General features: G+C 36.9%; 2 long non-coding RNA genes across 2 annotated transcripts; both read left to right on the top strand.

Annotated features, from left to right (window-relative positions):
* The first annotated feature begins 4,517 nt into the window (after window positions 1-4,517).
* On the top strand, window positions 4,518-5,328 carry LOC109174738. Its single transcript, XR_002053163.1, has 3 exons — window positions 4,518-4,528; window positions 4,651-4,892; window positions 5,240-5,328. It is a non-coding gene; the product is annotated as an uncharacterized LOC109174738 (long non-coding RNA).
* A 796-nt stretch (window positions 5,329-6,124) lies between these two features.
* Window positions 6,125-7,040, top strand: LOC109174739. Its single transcript, XR_002053164.1, has 2 exons — window positions 6,125-6,189; window positions 6,298-7,040. It is a non-coding gene; the product is annotated as an uncharacterized LOC109174739 (long non-coding RNA).
* The last annotated feature ends 17,880 nt before the right edge of the window (window positions 7,041-24,920 follow it).

Below are 24,920 nucleotides of genomic sequence, written 5' to 3'. Positions count from 1 at the left end.
CGATCCAGAAATTGTAAGAACTATACGCAGGTGGAGGAAACAAGCTTTGAGGAAATTAGAGTTTAGCGATTTGGCTACCGATTCTACCAATTCTGATTTAGAAGAGGAACCCATGACTCAAAATTGAACATTAAAAGAGCTTGGAGCTCCAAATCTGGATCAGCAACCTTTATGCATCACTTTTCCCAATCTAGATGCTAATATACAATTTGAATTAAAATCTAGGTTAATACATCTTTTACCTTCTTTTCATGGACTTGCAGGTGAAGATCCTCACAAACACTTAAAGGAATTCCATGTGGTGTGTTCAAGTATAAAACCCACAGGGGTTACTGAAGAACAAATCAAGTTGAGAGCTTTCCCATTTTCGTTGAAAGATTCAGCGAAGGATTGACTATACTATCTACCTTCTGGGAGCATCACCACATGGAATAGCTTGAAGACAATGTTCCTTGAAAAATATTTCTCAACTTCAAGGGCGGCCAACATTAGAAAGAAAATCTGTGGTATAAGGCAAAACAATGGAGAGTCATTGTATGAATATTGGAGCGTTTCAAGAAACTTTGTGCAAGCTTCCCACACCATCAAATTAGTGATCAATTACTCATTCAATACTTTTATGAAGGACTTTTTCTAATGGATAGAAGCATGATTGATGCCACAAGCGGTAGTGCGTTAGTTGACAAGACACCAGACGCTGCAAGAACTCTAATTGCAAACATGGCTGCAAATTCTCAACAGTTTGGCAATAGACTTATCCAACCGTTGAAACAAGTGAACGAGGTAAATATTTCTGCTCTTGAACAACAAATTTCAAGTTTAACTACTATACTCTTGTTCGTCAATTAGCTGTAGGCAATATGCAATCTGTAAACGCATGTGGAATTTGCTCGGTAGTTGGGCACCAAACTGACGCCTGCCCAACTCTTCAAGAAGAACCTATTGAACAAGTCAACATGGCTGGAGGTCTTCCTGGACAACCTCAAGGTAAGTATGATCCATTTTCCAATACATATAATCCTGGATGGAGGGATCACCCAAACCTTAGCTATGGGAACTCACAAGGGAACCAGTTTGTTCAGAATCGTTCCAATTTTCAGCAGTACAGACAACCATTTCCTTCAAAACAACAGCCAGCCCAAAGCTCTAGCTCAGGTATGAATCTAGAAGATATTGTTAAATCTCTTGCTACTAACACTTTGCAGTTTCAACAAGAAACACAACTATTCCAACAAGAGACAAGAGCTAGTATTCAAAAAACAAGAGCTAGTATTCAAGAAACAAAGGTTTGTATTACGAACTTGGAAAGACAGATGGGTCAACTAGCAACTACGGTAAGTCGGTTGGAAGCACAGAGTTCTGGCAAATTACCCTCTCAAACGGTTGTTAATCCTAAAGAGAATGTAAGTGCAATTACTATGAGAAGTATGTCGATGGAAAAGAATGTTGATTTAGACAAGGAAATAAGTGCAGGTAACATTGCCAATAATAAAGAGAAGTCCCAAGGTAAGCGTTCTTCTTTTTCTGATTATGAACCAGTACCCCCATTTCCTCAAGCTCTTTTAGAACCAATAAGAGGAAACTCAAATAATGATATGTATGAGACATTTCGTGAATGTGAGGCTAATAAACCATTTTTAGATTCTATGAAAAGAATACCTCGCTATGCGAATTTTCTAAAAGAGTTATCCACTTTGAAAAATAAACAAAATAAAGGAGTTGAGGAACTGAAAGTGCAAGATAATGCCTCTATATCTAGTCAAAGCAATCTTCCTGAAAAGTGCAAAGATCCAGGTATGTTTACTATTTCATGCATGATAAATGGTGTGAAACTTGAAAATGCTATGTTAGATTTAGGAGCTTCTATCAATGTCATACCATATTCTGTTTATAATTCTTTAAATATTGGACCCCTGAATAAAACTAGTATTGTAATTCAATTGGCTGATGGATCTACTACATTCCCTAGGGGTGTGATTGAGGATTTGCTTGTTGAAGTTAATAACTTGATTTTTCCTGCTGATTTTTATGTGCTTGATATGGAAAATGATAATAAAATTTCTCATATTTTGTTAGGAAGGCCATTCTTAAAAACTGCAAAAACAAAAATTGATATTCATAGTGGTATGCTTACAATGGAGTTTAATGGTAAATTTGTAAGTTTTAATATTTATGATACCATGAAATTTCCTAGTGACGAAAATTTTGCAATTTTTGTTGATTCTTTGAAGTTTGTTAAATTTGATGCAATTGCTTCGAATGAAAAAAAAAATAATAAATCATTTTTGACCACTAATCTGGATGAAGAGAGTATTTCTTTGAATAATCGTAATCATCGAAGGTACTCAAAAAGATGATGGAAATCTAAAGCAATATCATGAGTCGAGCCAACGACGATAAACAAAGGCGCTGCTTGGGAGGCAACCTAAGGTGTGTTTGTTCGATTCTTTTTCTTTTATTCCTTATTCTCATTCAATAACCCTTTTTCTGTGCATTTTTATTCAACATTGGGGACAATGTTGATAATAAGTGTGGGGGAGGGAATTTAGTTTTATTATTTGTTTGCTTATGTCAAAATTTTCAAAAATTTTCACAAATATTTTACTAGTATTTTATGCAAAATAAGTATTATTTTGAAAAAAAAATTATATTTTCTTTTCCTGAAATTCATAATGTGATTGAATAAATAGTTTGGCAAATTGTGATCAGTTTGTTAGCATTTCTTGTTTGATATGTGGTGACTATATTAAGTAAGCAATAAACCTGTGAGTGTTTTGAGCCATTGACTGACACTTCGGTCTATTTTTCTTCCTATTGTGTGATTTCTTCCATAACTTTGTTTCTCTAGAACTTGCCTTGATTCTCTTTTAAAGCTAATTAGATCATGCAGGATTCAAGTGTGATTAAGGCCATTATTTGATTTTGAACCTCACTAGCCAAATAACCGGTTTGTCCTATGATTTATTTTCCTTTGCTAACCACTTTGAGCTTTATGGCCATTCTTTTCTTTTTCTTTAATCACATTATAAGCCTTTTATATCTAAAAATAATGCCTTAACCCAACTGAAAAACTAGTGGAGCAAATTTTGAATTATTCTTGTAATCTGCGTGAGGTTGTGAAGAATAAGTATGGAGGAGATCACTTACTTTTGTTAATATGATTGAGAGCGAGGCGGGGTGTATCTGCATTGCCAATTTGTTGTTGGTCTTCTATGAAAAAGAAAACGAAGACAGTTCATGATTCAAAAAAAAAAAAAAAAAGATGTATTGAAATTGAACAAAAAAAATGAAGAAATAGGATAATTGATGAATATATGTTAAAAAGGAAAAAATGTTTGCTGAAAATTTATATGAAAAATAAGAAAGAATCAGCAATTAGTTTTGAGTTGAAGTTACCTCTAAATAAATGAAGCGAGGGGAAATTCTGGTAATACTGAGGAAGCATTCTATACTTTTGAGAATGATAGTTGGGTTGAAATGTCGATGGGAAATGTTTTGAGTGAAAAATTGAGACTGTGTTGAGCAAGTTACTTTCCTAAAAAAATTCCATACCTTAACCCTAGCCGCATTATTACAACCTGTGAAAAGTCCTTATGATTTGTGTCATGCATGACTCTTGTAGTGGTGATTGAGAAGATATGCAAGCCTATGGTAGATCAATTTTATAGGAATGAACTTGAGTGACATTTATACCCATCAAACACTTGAGTGAAGAGTGATATTCCTGTGAGGGCTTACTTATTTAGTTCTCTCAATTTTCAGACAAGGGTGCTACCTTATTAATTGCAGGGTGCTTTAGATTGTTGTTCATGATATGTTATGAGTTTTGGAAATTTTATTTCAATTTACTTCGTAAATAATATTTTTGCTTGGGGACAAGCAAATGTTTTAGTGTGGGAGAATTTGATAGGCATATTTTACACTCATATTTTAGATACATCTTTATAATATTTTTGTGTTAATTATTTAATATTACTTAATAATTAGTTCTTTTTAGAGTTTAACAATTAATGAGCTAAATATAGTACTATATATATATATATATATATATATATATATATATATATATATATATATATCTACATCTACAACTTTAATAAGAGCGAATATTGTTAGACCCTTAACGGGAACTAAAAAAATGTCGGTACAACATATGCTCTAAAAAATTGTACTTTGCGCTTTTCTAATTGTACAATGCCAATTTAAAATCCTAATATAACCTCATTCTTCTTAATTTTATCAAACTTACACGGTTAAATTTAACGGCTCTATCAAAGGAAGTTGCGCGGTGGCAAATCTGAAGTTTACGGAAATTGAATGGCAATTACGAGAAGCACACCGACCGCGATTAAGAGAATCCAGCGGAGAAGCAACAAATTAGGGCAGCAGTTTGGAGAAGCACGACCGTCCGTGACTAGGGAGGAGAATCACACAAGGCAGCATTCGGAGAAGCATAGCCGTGCGCGACTACTTGGTGAGGAGAATCAAAGCTAAAGTTAAAGGAAAGCCGATTTGGTCTTTGCGTCTGGTGTGCAATTATGTACAATTATGCAGAGATTGAATTACATCTATTTGAGAATTTTTTTTTTTTTTTTAGGGGGTGTGGGTGGTGTGTTGGATTTTTAAAGAGTATCATATTGTATTGTTCAGTGATTTCATTGGCTTGCTGATGACCTTACCCTAAAGATATGGAGTGCTGACATAGCAAGGTTGCAGTGTGGTGATGTAAATGCACCTTGGTGAGTGCGATGCTAATACTGATTTTCGTGAGTGGTGATATGGCCCTGCTCCTAGAAGTGCATTTTTTTTTCCGAGTTACAATCTAAGATCAATATCCTCCTCTTTGCATCCATGCTGGTTATAATTGCAAAGGCCTTGTTTGCTCACGTGAGGTTGGCTAAACAACTTACTAATCTGAATAGCATTTTTCTATGTTCCAGAACCTCTTTAAACTGATACTCCTCGTTACTCAATCAGTTTAGACCCTTTGTATTTATCCCCTTTAAAGTGATGAGACTTTCTATTGTCCCTTGTGTACATATAACATATGCTATAAACTCTTATATATATATATATATATATATATATATATATATATATATATTTGTAATCATTGACTGCATTATACAAAAGCATTCTTGGTATGCCAAACATTTGTCAAAATGAATCATGATGGTATATGTGTCTCTATGTTGTTGCCTGATTCAAGTTTCTAATTGTACCTTAATTTTCCGTGCAGTGAAGGGAGAAGACGGAAATGGGTTTTCCCTACACTAATGCAATTCCAAAAGTTTGAGGTATTGTTCAAAGTGCCATAAAGTATTATTTTAGCTAGCTTATTTGAAGTTGAGTCTGATTAATCCAAGATGGTATTAGTTCTCATCTTGAGTAGCATGTACTTTCTTCTTGAACTGATTCCAGTAATAGTCCCTATAGTGGTATTTCACTTTTAATGCACATTAACCGTCACGAAGGGAAATCGGTTTAAAAACCGTGATCAAACTTCTATAGATTTTCAGATACTAGATGCTAAGTTACTGCTCTCATTTGATGAATTTTCTGTATATAAAGAAGGCAAACTTAATATTGATATGTCTGGTCAAGGATTCAACAATTATAAAATAGCATATTACTTCAAAAGAGCATTCACACTGTTCATTAAATATATGTAGCAACTGACTTGCTAAAATGTGTGTGTGTGTGTGTGTTTTTCTCTCTCTCTCTCTCTCTCTCTATTATTTATTAATTATTACATATGAAAGGTGGTATATTTACATGTTATTGGTAGAGTTGTACCCAAACAAAATATATTGAAATTGGTGAAATCTACTGAAATTTCTGAAGTTGCTTGCCAGTTATGTGTGCTTAGGTTACTTATACTATTGGCAAATTCTATGTTTTGCACCTTTGCTTAGTTTTGCAGACTGCATTGTGATATTAAAATGGCTAATTTAGCTTTGAATGAGCTATTCAAATTAAATCCAGATAGTCAGGGGACTCAGGGCCTCAGGGGCGTATGTGTTCAATCCAATGCTTTGGGAAAGGTTGATAGATGATTTACTTTAAACGAAATGGGTAATTAATGTTAGGTAAGAGGAATACTGAAACGTTCATGATGTAGGTAGCTTGGAAGTGAAGGAGAACATGGAGTTTTTCAGTTCACATGCTGGACAACAGATTTAAAGAAGGGTAATGCCTCTTAAGCTTTTGATCTTGTTCCATATGTTAAATTTCCTGAAATTTCAATTATTTAAAATGCTAAGTTTCCTTGAATCTGGTTTTCATCTTCGAATCCAGCATTGGTTGGAGAAATGATCTGATGATGAGGATCGCCTTGGAAACTGTATTTTCCCAGGAGTTGATGATCTGCAGGTTCTTGCTTTACATGGTCTGCAATTTTTTTATCTCTCATAACTGATTTGGCTGCAACTCCCATCAGATGATGAGGATCCACTGACCTCACTTCCCCCAAACATCAACAAATTATGATTACCCTTATTCATAGCTGCTGGGTGGTGATGATATTGCTGCATTAGTGCAGGGGGGTTCAGCAAGGCCTGCTGGTCTTGATGGCTCATTTGGAAGTTGAAAGAAGAATAGAGAGACTTGTTACAGTGATCATGCCCAAAATCTGGGTGGTGGAGGGAGGGGGATTCAAGCTCAGAAAATGACTTTGTGTGGGGTGTAAAACGGGGATTGTTGTTGAGGTGGTGTGGGAAGAAGAACAAAAGGTGCAATTAGGGCGGCAGAAAACAGTGGCGACATGGATGATGATATGACTGATCCGTGTTTGGAAGAAGAAGCAGATGAAGAGGAAGGAGCATCATTGCCATGAGCTTCTTCTTCAGTTTGGTGTTCCAATAATTCTTGATATCATTATCAGTTCTTCCTGGTAATTGAGCTACTATTATTGACCACCTCCAACCAAGCCACATGTTAGATATGATAATAATTAAGCAGCTGGCCTGCCTGGCATATATGCATGATGCATGCAGAATCTTTCTACATAAAAACATTAGAATCTATAATCCATCAACTAATACAGTTAACTTTTGTTTTTCTTTATCCGATCCCCTTTTCTCATCACCCTAAGATCAAGCATAATAGAATTCAAGTGAAGGAAGACATAAAATTCTTTTATCTTTTATTAATTTAGCATTTTTCTCTCTCGGATTATTATATAAATACTTTAACCAATTAACGAACACTAATTTAAAAATACACATTGGCCATTTGTCTAAATGATCATTGCACGCATCATTCTAATTAACTACCAGTAAACAAGATGAAGTAAAGACACAACCAGAGATGAAGACAATTCCGAACCAGAGATGAAGATAATTCCGACCCTCAGTGAAAGCGAAAGTGCACTAAGAAGAATTAATTTAGTTACTTTAGTTATTTCCAATTTCTATATCTTTTATTAAAATAAGAGATTTTAGCATTTTTCTCTCTCATTATTTTTTTTAAAGCAAAAAGGTGACTATTATTAATGCAAAAGACTCAAAATAAAGTCACCGTAGTATCAGCAAGAGAAAATGAGCAATGGCATTAAGCTGCCTAGGAATTGAGCAATTAACTAAACTGGCCAACATGGCCCTATCGTCTTCAACAATAACACTAGCATTTTCTCTCTCATTATTATATGACTACTTTAACCAATTAAGGAACACTAATTTAAAAATGTATATTGGGCATTCGTCTAATCGCGCAAAGCGCGTGTGAAAACTAGTATGTATATATATATATATATATATATATATATATATATATGACGTACTGTACTAAGCTAGCATATATATATATATTATAAAATTGAGTATTATTTTGGTCTAAATTTTTAGGGAGATGCAATTAAACAAAGTGAAATGTTCAATGCATGCGAACATAGCAGCGGAGGTCGACCGATTCGTGCGCAGCGGAGAATTCTTCAAACATCGCAAAAAGAGGAAATGGGCGGTGGATGTTGGAAAAATAGCTTAAAATGGCATAAAATGGCATGTTAAGTGACTATTTTGTGGTACAATTATCAGTGGGGTCCACTTCCGATTTGGGTCGGGTTAAAGTCGATTCGGATTCTTCGTAGTGAGACGAAGAGATCGATATATTGTACGCTCAAAACGGATAATGGGTGAATGAGATATTGATTCTCAAAGTAGACCCATTTGAGTTGGAAAATGAAGGGAAAAAGTGAGCTTTTTGTCCCACATTGCTTTGGAATGAAGATTTTCCCCCCTTATATACAAGAGCTCTTTTGAAGCTTGTAGAATTGTATAGCATAGAGGCTCTCTCGCGCGGGGGGGGGGGGGGGGATTGCAAATCAAATTCCAACAAAGAGGCTTGATTCAAGCCCGAGCTCGTGTGCGCCGGCACCTGGGGGCACGAATGTCGTTCGGAAATTGGCTGGCCTTGTGGGCTAAGTTATGCCAAACTCTTGGTTCGGCCAGAACCGAACCGAGAGCACCTATTCTCGTGCTACAAGAGAGCACGACCCTGTACGCTAACGGTCTGGAACCCGAAAGTTCTGACTGTTGAGGGTTGAATTCATCTGTTACCGAATTAATTGTCTATTAATTCCAATTTTGAATTCTGAATTCAATTCCCAGGTAGTGGCCTGCTGTTATAGCTGTTGGAAGGCAGCTTTAATGTCATTTTAAATTGCCATAATAAAGGCTATTGGTTCCTTCAACCCTATATAAGAGAGGGTAGAGGCAGTAGAGTTTTACACACTGTGAGAACAGCAAGAACACTGCACGAAACTTTTGTTTTCCAACCTCAAAACCTCTCTGCTTCTACTCTTTCTTGGCCTACTGTGTTCATAGCCATTGTCTTGCTCGCCGGATTCCTTGTTTGAGTGCTCAAACATTGAATCATTAGCAAGTTTTATCATGGGAAGCCTAAGCCACAACGCTCCTAGCATCTTTGGGAGGTGGCAAATAAGGTTTTAAGGAGAGAGTGCTCACTCGACTCTTGCAAAAACCCAACACCAAACACTAGCCAATTTCTTCAATTTTTCTTCCCCTCTTTCCAGAAAATAATAGTCAATTTTTTATTTGATTATTATTTGTTTTCTACCAACGGTACCAACAGTGGACGTTCATTTGAGTTTATTTTAGGAGTAGTATAAATAGTAGAAGTTTTTCTATTGTAAAATGTTCATTCTTTCCTTCTCGATTATTCTTTAAAGTTGTTATCAATGTCCATTCGTTGCTAATTTCTTTAGCTCGGTTTAGTGAATTGAAGCCCCGGAATTGATTATGCTGTAAGATTATTTATTTATTTTTATTATATAATTTTTATGTATTTGGGTATTAAATATTCTTCTAAGTTATTTAAATAGTTGTATCATTTAATTGCTAGGGAGGCCTACTAGTTATTTATTTGATATAACTATTTGCTATATTAGATAATGTTGTGCTACAAATTATTCTAATATTCAGTAGCAACTGGGTTAATTATTGACGGCTTAGTGATAATTGACTCGGGTATAATATTTTCCTAAATTAAATGCAACCGCTTGTGCTTGTGTTATTTAGTTTGTCGGTTTTCCTAGTTCCTATTGCTGCTATTAAATTAAATCTATAGCGCTTGTCTTAGATTATTTAGTAGTTAGGGGTAATTAAACCGCGTGTGCTTTAGTTATCTACAACTAAGGGAAAACAGAAATGAAATAATTTCACAACAAATATTCAATTGCATATTAATTACTTTTTGAATCAATGATCAGTGTTAAATTCCGGTGGTGGATCTTTACTAACCAAGGTTTTCTATTATAAGTGCTTTCAATATATTATTTTCATTGCTTTATTCGTTCATTTAAATTTCTTGTTTATTTAAATTCTCATTTATTTAATCTTTATTCTCGTTATATTCCAAATCCCCCATTGTTTCCTTAAGCACAAAAGTTAAACTAGTTACTCATCGTGAGATCGATCCTTACTCCCGCTACTATGTTTGTAAGGTTTTAATTTGGGAGCCTACGACAGCTCGCCACCTCACCCCACATACCTTGAGGTAGACCCGAACTTATAAGCATCACATTAATCATATCTTTCATTGTACGATTCTTTCGTTCGGCAACACCGTTCGATTGAGGTGCGTAAGGTGCAGTACACTCGTGTATTATACCTACACTTGCACAGAAGTCACCAATCGGTGCTTCGTACTCACCACCTCTATCGCTTCTAACCTTCATAATTCTCCGATTAAGTTGGGTTTCCACTTCATTCTTATAAAGAACGAATTTATCAACGACTTCATCTTTGCTCTTAAGCAAATACACATAGCAATAACGTGTGCTATCATCGATAAACGTGATAAAATACTTATTACCACCTCTTGTTTGAATCGATCTAAAATCGCACAAATCACTATGGATTAATTCTAGTGGTTCAGTTTCCCTTTCAATCGATTTGAAAGGTATTTTCGTTAGTTTTGCCTCAACACAAATTTCACACTTGTTATTTGTGTTTATCTGAAAATTAGGAATATGGTTAATGTTAATTAATCTACGTATAGAGTTGAAATTAACATGACCTAGTCTACCATGCCACAAATTTGAAGACTCAACCAAGTAAACATAATTAACTTTGCTTTTATTGATAACAGGCATTGCATTGAGCTTGAAAAGCCCATCAGTTACATAACCTTTACCAACAAACATTCCTAACTTAGACAAAACAACCTTGTTTGACTCGAACACCATGTGGAACATATAGCACGTTGTTCAACATTAGTTCCTTCCCGGAAGTCATCTTCAGAACCACTTTGCCCATGCTTTCCACAGCAGACTGAGCAGAGTTTCCCATCCACACCTTTTCACCCTCAACGGTCTCAAAGGTGTTGAACATCTCTCGGTTGCAACATAAATGCCTGGTTGCACCGGTATCGATGAACCACTCACGTGGGTTAGAGCCCACGAGGTTCACTTCGGTCACCATGGCCGAAAGGCTGATTTCGGCATCCTTCTGATTGCCTTCTCCAACAATGTTGGCTTTAGAACTCTTGTTCTTCTTCCTTGGAGCTTTGCATTCAGAAGAATTGTGGCCAGGCTTGCCACAATTGAAGCATTTACCATGAAACCTTTTCTTGGTAATGCCTCCATTCGGACCTAGCTTTCGCTTGTCCTTCTTGTTCTTCTTAGAGCTTTTACCGTGCTCCACAACATTGGCCTTAGCGCCATCAATGATGGGACATCTCCCGTCATTCTTCCTATTCCCATCCTCAATTCTGAGTCGCTGGATCAGGTCCTCCAGATTCATCTCATTCCGCTTATGCTTAAGGTAATTCTTGAAATCCTTCCAACCTGGAGGCAACAAGTGGATCACGGATCCGACTTGGAAGGCTTCACTTAGCACCATGCCCTCATCACGGATTTCGTCGATGATTAGTTGCAAATCTTCTACCTGACTTAGCATGGTTTTGGAATCAACCATTTTGAAGTCGAGGAATCGGCCAACCACAAATTTCTTTGAGCCGGCATCCTCACTTCAGTATTTATGATCCAAGGCTTTCCACAACGCTTTCGTTGTGCCAATTTTACGATATACATCGTATAACACATCACATAACCCGTTTAGGATGTAGTTTCGGCAAAGGAAGTCAGAATCCTTCCAATAGCCAACCGCCATCACGGATTGGGCATCTTGTTCCTTTAACTCCAGAACATTCTCGGTCAAGAACCTTGCCAAGCCGAGAGTTTCCAGGTAGAACAACATTTTTTGTTGCCACCTCTTAAAGTTCGATCCACTACCAGTGAACTTCTCCGGTCTTTCAGCCGAACCACTTGGTACTGTAGGTACCCGCATCGTAGGGATGTATCCCGCGTTGCTCCCACCCTCTTGTGAACCAACGTTCACTAGTGGTGATTGGGAATTTGCAACGTTGTTGCCATTCCCACCACTGTTGTTCTCAACAACATTCTCCTCCCCTAGATTAGCCAGTGCGGGATTCTCTATTTCTTCACGGAAATTAGAGATAGAACACAATCAACAGGAAACAGAAATAAGGTTTTAAGATTGTTGGGTAGTTTCTTGTTGGTATGCCCCAAAAATAATAATCCTACAAAAAGATTATTATTATATAGAAAGGCAAATAAAATGGAAGGAAAAGGATGGATGATTCGGTTAGAGGTTAGCACGAGTTGAACGAATTGTTCTTTTCCTTAAAACCTTATTTGCTACCTCCCACAAGTGCTAGGAGCGTTGTAGCGTAGGTTTCCCAGGATAAAACGTGGTACGATTCAGTGTTTGAGCACCCAAACAAAAAACCCGGCGAACAAGAGCAAAGCTTAGAACACAGTAGGCTAAGAAGGAGTAGAAGCAAAGAGTTTTGAGAGCAGGAAAATATATTTTCTGTGTGTTGAAAATCTGCTGCTACTACTACTTCTAGGCATTCAAACCCATGTTCAAAACTAACCATTAAATATGAGGATTAATTCTGGAATTGAACTGAACAGTCGCGAATGATGATCTCATTTTGGGATTTGATTTGCAACCCCCCTCCCCCTGCACGTGAGAGAGAGCCTCTATGCTATACAATTCAATAAGCCTAAAAAGGGCTCTTGTATAAATAGTGGGGCAAATCCTCTTTCCAAACCAATGTGGGACAAAAGCTTCACTTTTTCCCTTCATTTTTCCAACTCAAATGGGTCTACTTTGAGAATCAATATCTCATTCACCCATTATCCGTTTTGAGCGTACGGTATATCAATCTCTTCGTCTCACTACGAAGAATCCGAATCCACTTAGATCCGACCCAAATCGGAAGTGGACCCTACTGATATTTGTACCACAAAATACCTACTTAAAATGTCATTTTATGTCAATTTATGCTATTTTTTCCAACATTAATAACAACAACAACAATAATAAATTGTAAAAGTAATTTAATAGTTAAGTAAATAGCACAACATAATTATCTCCTTATAGGTTATTTTACATGTAATCAATTAATTTATTAAGCACTTTTCTATAACCTGCTAATGTTATCAGTTGATCAAACGAACTAACACTAGTTATCATTTAATTGTCAAACACTCCATAGTGTTCAAAGAGATCAAAACTATATATAAAGGAGTAATACAGACATAATTTTAAGCAAAATTACAACAAAAAAAAAAGTGAAATATTATTGAAATTGCTTACATACATACATATGTGAGGGACAAGATTTTGATTTAAAAAAAAAAAAACATAATTGTACACAATAACACACACATATACAACTCAACCATTTCTTTTGGAGAAGCACATATGTGTGTTGATGTTCATGTGTGTTTACCTATGAAGTATTAATGAGATAGGGTGTCACTTTCAATAATAAATCGAATTAGTCTTTTCACCCTTAGCAAGGTCCTACCTAAAGCATGAACAGGCTTAATCATACATAAAAAAAACATATGATATGATCAAATAAGAAATGTACATACAATGTGTGTTTTTATTTTGCTATGATGCACCACCATCTAGAGTAAAATACGCAACATATTTGGCACAATGGATAAATGATGGTTATGTTTACCGAAAAAAAAAAGGAATCGATCAATGATTAAGAAGAATTATGAGAAAATGATGCACAATTAATCAATTAGAATAATTATAAATATAATTGATTTATTTAAAAAGCATAAGGAGTACTACTTTTCCAGTTGTCCGGTCCCTACTAAAGTCATCTCTAAATATTTACTACTTGACATGATTATTTTTTATTTTTTATTTTTTCGATAAAATTTATTTAAGAGTTCATTTATTTATTTTATTTATTTTTTTTTGAGTCGAGAGTTTATAAATTATTGTAGCTTAAAACAAACATTTATTTTGAAATACTTTCTTAAGTACCGTTTTAAAAACAAACCTATAGCTTCTATTTTTTTTCCCATTTTATATTTATTATTTTAAAAAAGTACACCTATCTACCATTCCCATTAAAACTCTAATCTCTTCACATTTTTTTTTTCTTATTCTTAATGTCTCTTCCGTCCCCCATTTCTTTCTCATTCTCTATATTTATCCCCATTATATTCAACATCCAACAATAATAAGTAAATATATTTTAAACATAAATATTTAATTGGCTTATCTTTAATATTTCAAATATCTCATAAATATGCATATATACATGTATATATATATATATATATATATATATATATATATGTATGTATATATTATATGTATATATATATAGAGGCGGGTTCAGGTGCGGCAGTGTCTTACGGTGCGGTTATTTCTTACGGTGCGGCAACACCAATAGTTCACCAAATATGCACCATCAACGTTAGGAAATACACCACACAAAACAGAGTAAACAGAGCCCTGCATCACCAAACACACACCATTAGGTGTGAGTAAAAACACCATACACTGTTCGGAAATACACCATTGGGGGTGGTGAGTTATAATGGTGTGTTTTTTTGAGTCTGTGGTGTATTTTGTGATGTTTTATTACATTTCATTGGGGTGTGTTTTTATTACACTGTTGGTGCATATTGTTAACACTGTTGGTGTATTCTGGAATTTGACCGCACCGCCGCACCGTAAGACCCCGCCGCATATGAGCGCTCTTCTATATATATATATATATATATATATATATATATATATAATTATGCATATATATAATTATGTATATATATATATATATTATGCATAATTATATATATGCATAATTATATATATATATATACATATATATATATATATATATATATATATATATATATATATATATATATATATATATATATATATGCATACATATGTATATATACATATGTATACATATACATATGTATATATATATACATATGTTATATATATATATATATATATATATATATATATATACATATGTATACATATATATATATATATATATATATATATATATATATATATATATATATATATATATATATATATATAGAAGAGCGCTCATATGCGGCGGGGTCTTACGGTGCGGCGGTGCGGTCAAATTCCAGAATACACCAACAGTGTTAACAATATGCACCAACAGTGTAATAAAAACACACCCCAATGAAATGTAATAAAACATCACAAAATACACCACAGACTCAAAAAAACACACCATTATAACTCACCACCCCCAATGGTGTATTTCCGAACAGTGTATGGTGTTTTTACTCACACCTAATGGTGTGTGTTTGGTGATGCAGGGCTCTGTTTACTCTGTTTTGTGTGGTGTATTTCCTAACGTTGATGGTGCATATTTGGTGAACTATTGGTGTTGCCGCACCGTAAGAAATAACCGCACCGTAAGACACTGCCGCACCTGAACCCGCATATATATATATATATATATATATATATATATATATATATATATATATATATATATATATATATATATATGTATATATGTATATGTATATATATTAGGAGTAAGGGATTAGTGACACATGGCACAATCCCAATCCTTTAATCTCCTAGTCTGTTAAATCTAATATCTGCTCTCTGCACAACTAGATTTTAGCAGTTAGAGGTAGTTAGTTCTCTTCAGTTTTCTTCCCCTCAACTCTCAGATGTATAAAAGGAACTCTCTATTGTTCTGTTCAAGTGTAATCAAGAAATTCTTTTCTTCCTTCAGTTTCAATTCTCCAATTCCGTTTCTTGCTCCGCAACATGGTATCAGAGCTCACAGAATAAGGAGCACTCTTAATCGATTTCTAATGGCGACTGCGTGGCCGACGATCGGAAATCGCCCAGCCCCAAATGACAGTACAACAGGAACCAACGCCCCGGCAAGAACTCCGGCGAATGGGAATACAACACCACCTGGATTGAACACGTCTGAGGTAACATTCAATCCTCAGAGCTACTCCAACCCTTACTACCTGCACGTAAATGAAAGTCCAGCCCTAGAATTGGTCTCCTGCCCCTTGGATGGTTCAAATTATCATCCATGGGCTAGGGCCATGACCATGGCTCTATCGTGCAAGAACAAGGTAGCTTTTGTCAATGGTGTTATCACCAAACCTTCCAAGGATGATATAGAGAAGTATATGGCCTGGGAGAGATGTAACAACATTGTTACATCATGGATTGTTTGATCCTTATCTCCGTCGATTGGCCGAAGCGTGCTGTGGATTGACACGGCCTACGGAATCTGGAATGACCTAAAGAGGAGGTTTAGTAAGCAAGATTTGTTTAGAATTGCTGAAATTAAATGTGAGATCTATCAAACTAAGCAAGGGGATAACTCACTCAATGAATACTTCACTAAACAAAAGTTGTTATGGGATGAGTTGGGCATTCTTAGGCCTCTAATGTACTGTTGCTGTTCCACCAAGTGTGATTGTGGAAAGAAGATTGATGAACTTAATGAGCAATCTGAAATGGATAAGTTGTCAATCTTCTTAGTTGGTTTGCATGAGATATATACAGGGGCCAGGAACCAGATTATGATGATGCGACCTATGCCAGATGTAAATGAGGCTTATTCCATGGTTGCACAACAAGAGAGGCAGTTCCAGTTGAGCAGCTCATGTTTTGAAAGCCAATTGCATCAGACAGGGGAAAACAGCTCAGTACCAAGTGCTTTTCTGACCAGAACAGAAGGAGGTTCTCAGACAGGTTACAAAAGGGCAATGATGAATAACAAAAGGCCTGTGTGTACCTATTGTGGGTACACAGGTCATACTGAAGACAAATGTTACAAGAAGCATGGTTATCCACCTGGGTGGAAACCAAAATCAAGAAATCAGGCTTCAGTAAATCAGGTACAAGGAAGTTAGCAGCCTAACAGTAATGGGAACATGAACTTCACACAAGAGGACTTCAAGAGGTTCTTGAGTTTCATACAAACAAATGGATCAGCTGCTGATAATCAGAATTCTCCTCTGGATCAGCCCTCAAAAGTCTTGGCCAATACTGTCTCAGCAGATTTGCAAATGGAAGGTATACTCCCTTCAATCAATACTGCTAGATGTGATAAAAATAGTTGGATTGTGGATAGTGATGCTACTCATCATATTGTGTGTGATCTTGAATTACTGAGTAGTCAAAGAAGAGTAAGTAATTTGCATATTAGCCTGCCAAATGGACAAAAGGCTGCAATCACTTTTACTGGTTCAGTCCACTTATCTGATGAATTTGTCTTACAAAATGTACTCTATGTGCCTGGCTTCCAATACAACTTGATTTCAGTAGGCTCATTCACTAGAAATGACAGATATAGTATGAGAATGAGTTCTGATCAGTGCACAATATAGGATGCTGTCCTTGGGAAACTGATTGGAAGGGCTGAGCTGAAAAATGGGCTGTATTTTCTGGTGTTTCCTAATACTACATCTTTTGTATGCAATTATGTTTCAAGTATAGAAAAGTGTACTCTGTGGCATACTAGGTTAGGTCATGCCTCTTATGCCAAACTACATCTGTTGAAGGGGCTAGACTCCATGATTCATGTCAATAAAAGCTTGATTTGTGATAGTTGCCACTTTGCCAAACAAACAAGACTTCCCTTCCAGTCCAGTGATTCTATATCAGCTAGTTGCTTTGATTTATTGCATGTTGACATTTGGGGACCCTACAAAACAGCTACTATCCATAATCATCATTACTTTCTCACTATATTAGATGATTATAGTAGAGCTGTTTGGGTGTATCTAATGAAGTTGAAATCAGAAGTGAGGGGTTTGATTACAGATTTTTGCAAGCTAGTTGAAAATCAGTTTGGGACCACAGTAAAATGCATAAGGTCAGACAATGGTCTAGAGTTCAATATGGCAGGTTTTTTCAAAAGGAAGGGAATTGTGCACCAGACATCTTGCTCTCACACCCCACAGCAGAATTGTAGAGTGGAAAGGAAACATGGGCACTTACTCTCAACAGCTAGAGCCCTTAGGTTTCAGACCAACTTACCAGAATATCTATGGGGAGAATGTGTGCTTCATGCAGCCTATCTAATCAACAGATTACCTTCTATTACTATCAATAACCAGATTCCCTATCAAGTCTTGATGCAGAGAATGCCATGTTATCAGCATTTAAAAGTCTTTGGGTGTTTAGCTTATGTGGCTACAGTGGGGCCCAAGTCCAAGCTGGATCCTAGAGCAAAAAAGTGCATTTTCCTTGGTTATGCAAGCAGTACAAAAGGCTACAAAGTATATGATGTGGTATCCAAGAATCTCTTTGTGTCTAGAGATGTAATATTCTATGAAAATGTGTTCCCCTTCCAATCCAGTGCCTCAGCAGGTGAAGCTCAGATCATTCTTCCAAAAATGAACCTTCCATACACTGAAGATCCAGAGATGTTTCATGTCCAAAACCAGCCCAGTTCCAATGAACAGAACTGTGACCAATTGAATGGAGTTCCTGTGCAGTCATCAGCTGAGCTACACACACAAGAACAAACTAACACTGGTCAGACATGGTCTTTTACCTCAGATGAACAAACATCTGAGCCTGAATGCAGTCCTGGTTCCACAGAAACTCAACAGATCACTAGAAGGTCCACAAGACAAAGACATACTCCTACATATCTTCAGGACTATGTATGTCAGAATGCAACTCTCAAAACTTCTCCTCATCCCATCTCCAATGTATTAGATTACAGCAGATTGGAACCACCATTTCAGTCCTTTATTATGAACATTACCTGTTGTTCAGAACCAAAGAACTATCAGGAAGCATCTCAACATGAGCACTGGAGAAGGGCTATACAAGAAGAGATTACTGCCTTGCAGAAGAACAACACTTGGGAGTTAGTCAGCTTACCCCCTTCCAAGAAACCTATTGGATGTAAGTGGGTATATAAGATCAAGTACAAGGCTGATGGCACCATAGAAAGGTATAAGGCTAGGCTGGTGGCAAAGGGTTATAACCAGGTTCTTGGCATTGACTATCTAGATACTTTCAGCCCAGTGGCAAAAATGACAACTGTTAGAACTCTCCTAGCAGTAGCAGCAGCAAAGGATTGGCATGTTCATCAGATGGATGTAAATAATGCCTTCCTTCATGGAGATCTAGAAGAGGAGGTCTACATGCAATTGCCTCTTGGTTTGTCAGAAGAAAAGAAGGGATTAGTGTGCAAGCTTAATAAGTCCCTTTATGGTTTAAAGCAGGCTAGCAGGCAGTGGAATACAAAGCTGAACATTGCTTTGCAGAATATGGGGTTCAAACAAACCTTACCTGACAACTCTCTATTCACCAAAGGAGAAGGAAGGTCATTTATAACTCTGTTAGTATATGTTGATGATATAGTAGTTGCAAGTGCTGACCTACAGTCCATACATGAGGTAAAAGAGCAGCTGAACAGAAACTTCAAATTGAAAGATTTGGGCCCCATGAAGTATTTCCTTGGCTTAGAAGTGGCTAGACAAAAGAAAGGGATTGCTGTATGCCAAAGAAAGTATGCCTTAGAATTGCTTGATGATACAGGGTTCACAAATTCTAAGCCAGTTTATAGCCCTACTGTGCCTTCACATATGCTGAGCAGAATGGAAGGTGATCCCCTTCAAGATAATACCCAATACAGGAGAATAGTAGGGAAGCTTCTATACTTAACAATTACCAGACCAGACATTAGTTTTGCTACTCAGCAATTGTCTCAGTTTCTGGAAAAGCCCACTCACTTACACCTGCAAGCTGCCTTTAGAGTCTTGAGATACATAAAGGCTGCCCCTGGTAAAGGCCTTTTCTTCCCTGCAACATCCAATTTGCAGTTAAAAGCTTTCTCTGATTCAGACTGGGGAGCTTGTATTGATACTAGAAAATCAGTCACTGGATTCTGTATTTTCCTTGGGAATGCACTGATTTCATGGAAGTCCAAGAAGCAAGCTACAATTTCCAAGTCTTCCTCAGAAGCTGAATATAGGGCACTAGCAGCCACAACTTGTGAGGTGCAATGGCTGTCCTTCCTTTTGGCAGAGCTTGGTGTTCAACATAAAGAAGCAGCAGCAGTTTATTGTGATAGCAAGTCCCAATTGCTATTGTAGAGAAACCCGTTTTCCATGAACAAACGAAACATATAGAACTGGACTGCCATCTTGTAAGGGAGAAGCTGAGTAAAGGGCTCATCAAGCTGTACTATATTGCTTCCGAGAATCAGCTAGCAGACACATTTACCAAAACTCACTGTCCTAGTTCCTTCAATGGTTACATTTCCAAGCTTGGATTGTTGGACATATACAATCCAGCTTGAGGGGGGGCTATTAGGAGTAAGGGATTAGTGACACATGGCACAATCCCAATCCTTTAATCTCCTAGTCTGTTAAATCTGTTATCTGCTCTCTGCACAACTAGATTTTAGCAGTTAGAGGTAGTGACACATGGCACAATCCCAATCCTTTTAATTTTCATTGATTTGAGCCGCTGATTTAGATTTGATCAACGGCTCAGATCTAACCGCACAATCGCACGGGAAGTTATACCCGCACCTGAACCCTTATATATATATATATATATATATATATATATATATATATATATATATATATATATATATATATAGGGTTGCATTCACATGCAAACACCCTTAAAATACAAACATGTGGACATATACCGTGCACACACCTAAATGCGGGTATGCACACATCCGTGGACGACAATGCACATATCCAATGTAGTACGCATGTGTGAATCCACAGTATTTCGACCGACGTGCACACGTCTATGAACGATAGTGCACACAGGCGGGCAACACACAAAATTATAAAACTAATCACAACCTTTGATACCCAAAATCCAATGACCCAAAAATCTCCACACATCAGTGTGCTCTGAAAGGCACATCAGTGTACATTGGAAGGCACACCATTGTGCTCTAAAGGATACAACATTGTGCTCTGCAAGATGGAAAAAAAATGCTTTGAAAGACAAACAAAACAAAAAAAAAATAATAACTTACACAAAATTACCATAATGTCACAGATTTTTTTAAAAAATAGCTTCATTCTGAACCCTTGATCTGGATTGGATCAATGGATGAGATTAAATCCTATTTTTCACCTAAGAAAAGACCTTTTTTAAAAAAATAACTTCATTTTGGACCCTTGATTTGTATTGGATCAATGGATGAGATGAAATCATATTTTTCACTTAAGAAAAGCTTTAATTTTCACCTGATCTGTTATGTATGTGTGTGTGTGTGTTTGTTTGTCATTTCCCGTTTATCAACTTACTCAACAACTAATTTTACAATTAGTTAGTTTAACAACTTTCAGTTTTTAACTTATAACTTATGGATTTGTACTTTTTTTTTTTTAGTTAGGCTTGTCAAACAACCCCCCTATCAATGTCATCAGTAGGCGGAGGCTCCATCTGTTCAGTATTCTGTTCTGGTGAATCAGAACCAAGCTGTGGGAGTTCTATATGAATATCTGGTGACAAGTCATGAGGAATTTATGGAGGTGCATCATAGGCTGTGTCACCAGGACTAGTATTAACATCATGAATTCCTCTACTTGGGGAAGTGTCTGTAGGAATGACTTGTGTTGAATCCAAGGCAGTAGTATCAACTTCAACTGAGTTGGGAATAAGAGGTAGAGTGGGATTGAATAATTCTGATGTAGTATTTTGTAGATTGCCTTGTTTAAAGGGATAGGTCTGCTCATAGAACCTAACATCCCTAGAGATAAAGGTAACTTTGTTAGCAATATCATACAGTAAATAACCCTTTACATTGGCAGCAAATCCCAGAAAAACACATTTCTTAGCTCTTGATTCCATTTTGTTTCTGCCTTGTGCAATTGTGGCAGCAAAGCATAAACAACCAAAAGGTGTAAGCTGACCATAGTCTATGTCTGTGCCAAATAAAACTTGGTAGGGAGTGGATCCATCTAGAACATCAGTAGGTAGCCTGTTGATCAGGTAAGAAGAGTGTAGAACACAATGACCCCAGAATTTGTCAGGCAGTCCAGATTGAAATTTTAGAGCCCTTGCCATGTTCAAAATATGCTGATGTTTCCTCTCTGCCACCCCATTCTGTTGGGGTGTGTATGCACAAGATTTCTGATGTAGAATTCCATTCTCACCAAAAAATCATTCATCATAAATTCACCATCATTATCTGTTCTAACAACCTTGATCTTGGCTAGGAACTGAGTGCAAACCATATTATAAAAATTCTGAAAAATAGGCTTCACTTCTGATTTGTGCCTCATTAGATGTAACCAGGTAAACCTGCTATGATCATCTACCATAGTCAAGAAGTAATGTTCCCCTTTGAGGGATGCAACAGTATAGGGGCCCCAAACATCCATATGCAATAAATCAAAACATGCCTTAGCTCTATTAACACTGACAGGAAATGTGGATTTCTTGTGTCTTGCAAAGTGACAAACATCACAAACAAAATTATGACATTTCAGAGAAGAGGCAAGTTTTATTCCTTTCAACAATTGTATCTTATTTACAGGAAAATGGCCTAATCTGTCATGCCACAGCTGTAAAGAGAAACTGTTACATGATCTAGAAACTTCATCTGAACTACGACTCTTCTTCTTGACAGGGGGGTTGTTTATCAGATATAGCCCATTTCTTTCTTTAGCAAAACCATCCACTATCCCAAGAGGTCCCTGAAGTTTACAAGAGTCAACTTTCATAATGATTTCACAACCTGACTGCCTTATCAATTTTGTTGCAGATATAATGTTGAAATTGAAGGATGGTATGTACAAAACATTTTGCAACAATATGTTCATGTCTAGCCTGACTTGTCCTATGTGTGAGACACTCATCATTTCCCCATTAGGCAACTTAACAGAAACTTCATGAATGACATGGCATGTCTCAAAAAAATCCAAAGAACATGTAATGTGATCTGTGGCACCAGAATCAAGAATCCATACACTTGATGAAAATAAGGCATTGTTAATATGGAAATTAGAGATGAACCTGCCTTCAGTAGAGTTTTTGAAATCTGGCTTAAGACCATTTTTACTGACAGTCACAGCTGCACTAGTTGATGCTTGATTCCCCTGGTTCTGATTCTGTAATAGAGACAGCAATTTCTGAAATTGTTCAGATGTGAGACCTACATCACCAACCTGATTCACATGGGAATTAGGGGCTTGTTGTGAGTCCTGAGTTTGTCTAGTTTTAGACTTATATCCTGGGATCCAGCCAGGGGGAAAACCATGTTTCTTGTAGCATTTGTCAATGGTGTGACCAAGTCTCCCACAGAAAGTACACTTAGGCACACTCTTTCCTGGTCCATTCCCATTTCCACTACCATTATTGTATTTTTTCTTACTGTTTAGGGTTGAGACTGCCACTAGAGGTTGTTCTTCTTCATACTGATCTTGACTGTTTTGCAGAACATTTGCTTGAACTGTGTCATTGTTCCTTTGATTGAAAGAGTTTTTAATTTTCCTTTCCATTTTTAAAGCCATACTCAACACTTTCTCAATGGCAGGAATAGATTCCATAACAAGAATTGCAGATTTAATACTCTCATACTCTTCACTTAGGCCTTCCAAAAACCTAATGATTTGATCCTCTTCTTTTTCCTTTTTGATTTTGCTTACTAGGGAGCAGGTACACTTAGGAACACATTCACAAGCAGGAATTGGCCTCATAGCATTCATTTGCATCCATAAACCATTGCTTTTAGTAAAATACTCGTTGATTGAGAGATTACCTTGTGAGCATCGATAGATCTCATTTTGCAGTTCAGCAATCCTATGTGAATCTATCTGAGAATATCTCTTCTTCAGAGTGTTCCACACATCTGATGCAGTTTCAAGGTACAAGACTCCTTCTGCAATCGTGGAGCTAAGAGACTTGAGGATCCACGAGCAAACAATATTGTTGCACCTCCTCCAAACAGAGAATCTCCGATCAGTTTCCTCAGGCCTAGTGATGGATCCATCAACAAATCCATATTTGTTCTTCGCCTCGAGAGCAATTTTCATTGATCGACTCCATGACGCATAGTTTACTTCGGACAGAGGCGGAGAGACGAGAATCAAATTAGGATTCTCCGTGATAGGGAGATACCAAGGATCGTCGAATTCCTGTGCATGATCGACGTTCATCGGAATCTGACTCGAAGAAGCTCCGGCTCTGGCTTGTTCTGTCGAGCCTCCGTCGTTGTTGTTCTGATTTTCTGACATCACCACCGCTGCGTAGCTGCGGTGCTCTGATACCATGATGAATTATCTCAGGTCATGTATGAGAATCAACCATATTGTTGAGCAAAGTATACTAGAGTCTAAGCAGAGAAGAAAGGGAATTGATTAACAACGAAAAAGGAAGCTCAACATGAGCTTATATACAGAGATAAGAAAGAAGCAGTTATAACTGCCAAAGGCGTCTAATAAAGACGTCTACCAAACGCGTCTACGAAAGGTGTCTACCAAAGGCGTCTACCAAAGGCATCTACCAAAGACGTCTACCAAGTGCGTCTTCTTGTCTCCGTTCTGTTGCTGCGCTGCACCATTGCACTATGTACTTCATCAGATTTTAAGTATGAAAGACTACCCACGTTCTACTTCATATGCGGTATCATTGGCCACACTACTGCCGGAGATTACTTGAGTCACCACCATCGGAGAAAGTGTATGGACCAGAGTTGAGAGCAACAGGGAGGAGGCAACTGCCGATGATGGGACAGATGTGGGTCTTGTTGGAGTTGTGAACAAAGAAAATTGAATAAAATATTTTAATATTCCAAAATTCTGGGTTACATGTCAAAATCAATGCGGTGTGAGTACAAGATCTCTGGATTTCCTCTGATTCTTCAATTGGATGCCTTGAACACTCCACCATTGAAGGGCCTCCGGGTTTCAAGTTGCTTAATCTTCAAAGAAGGGCTTGTATATATAGCTTGTTCTTCTTGAAGGGCCTACGGGTTCAAATGACTTGATCTTCAATAGAGGTTTGGATCAACATGCATCAACATATGGAGGAGGAAGGGCTTTTACTTTCAGGATCACATTTTTATTGTGATCTCTGAAT

Source organism: Ipomoea nil, unplaced genomic scaffold (genome assembly GCF_001879475.1).
Source record: "Ipomoea nil cultivar Tokyo-kokei standard unplaced genomic scaffold, Asagao_1.1 scaffold0656, whole genome shotgun sequence".
NCBI classification, from domain to species: Eukaryota; Viridiplantae; Streptophyta; class Magnoliopsida; order Solanales; family Convolvulaceae; genus Ipomoea; species Ipomoea nil.
Note: the sequence above shows the minus strand (reverse complement) of the source record. Positions and strands in the feature narration are given on the sequence as shown.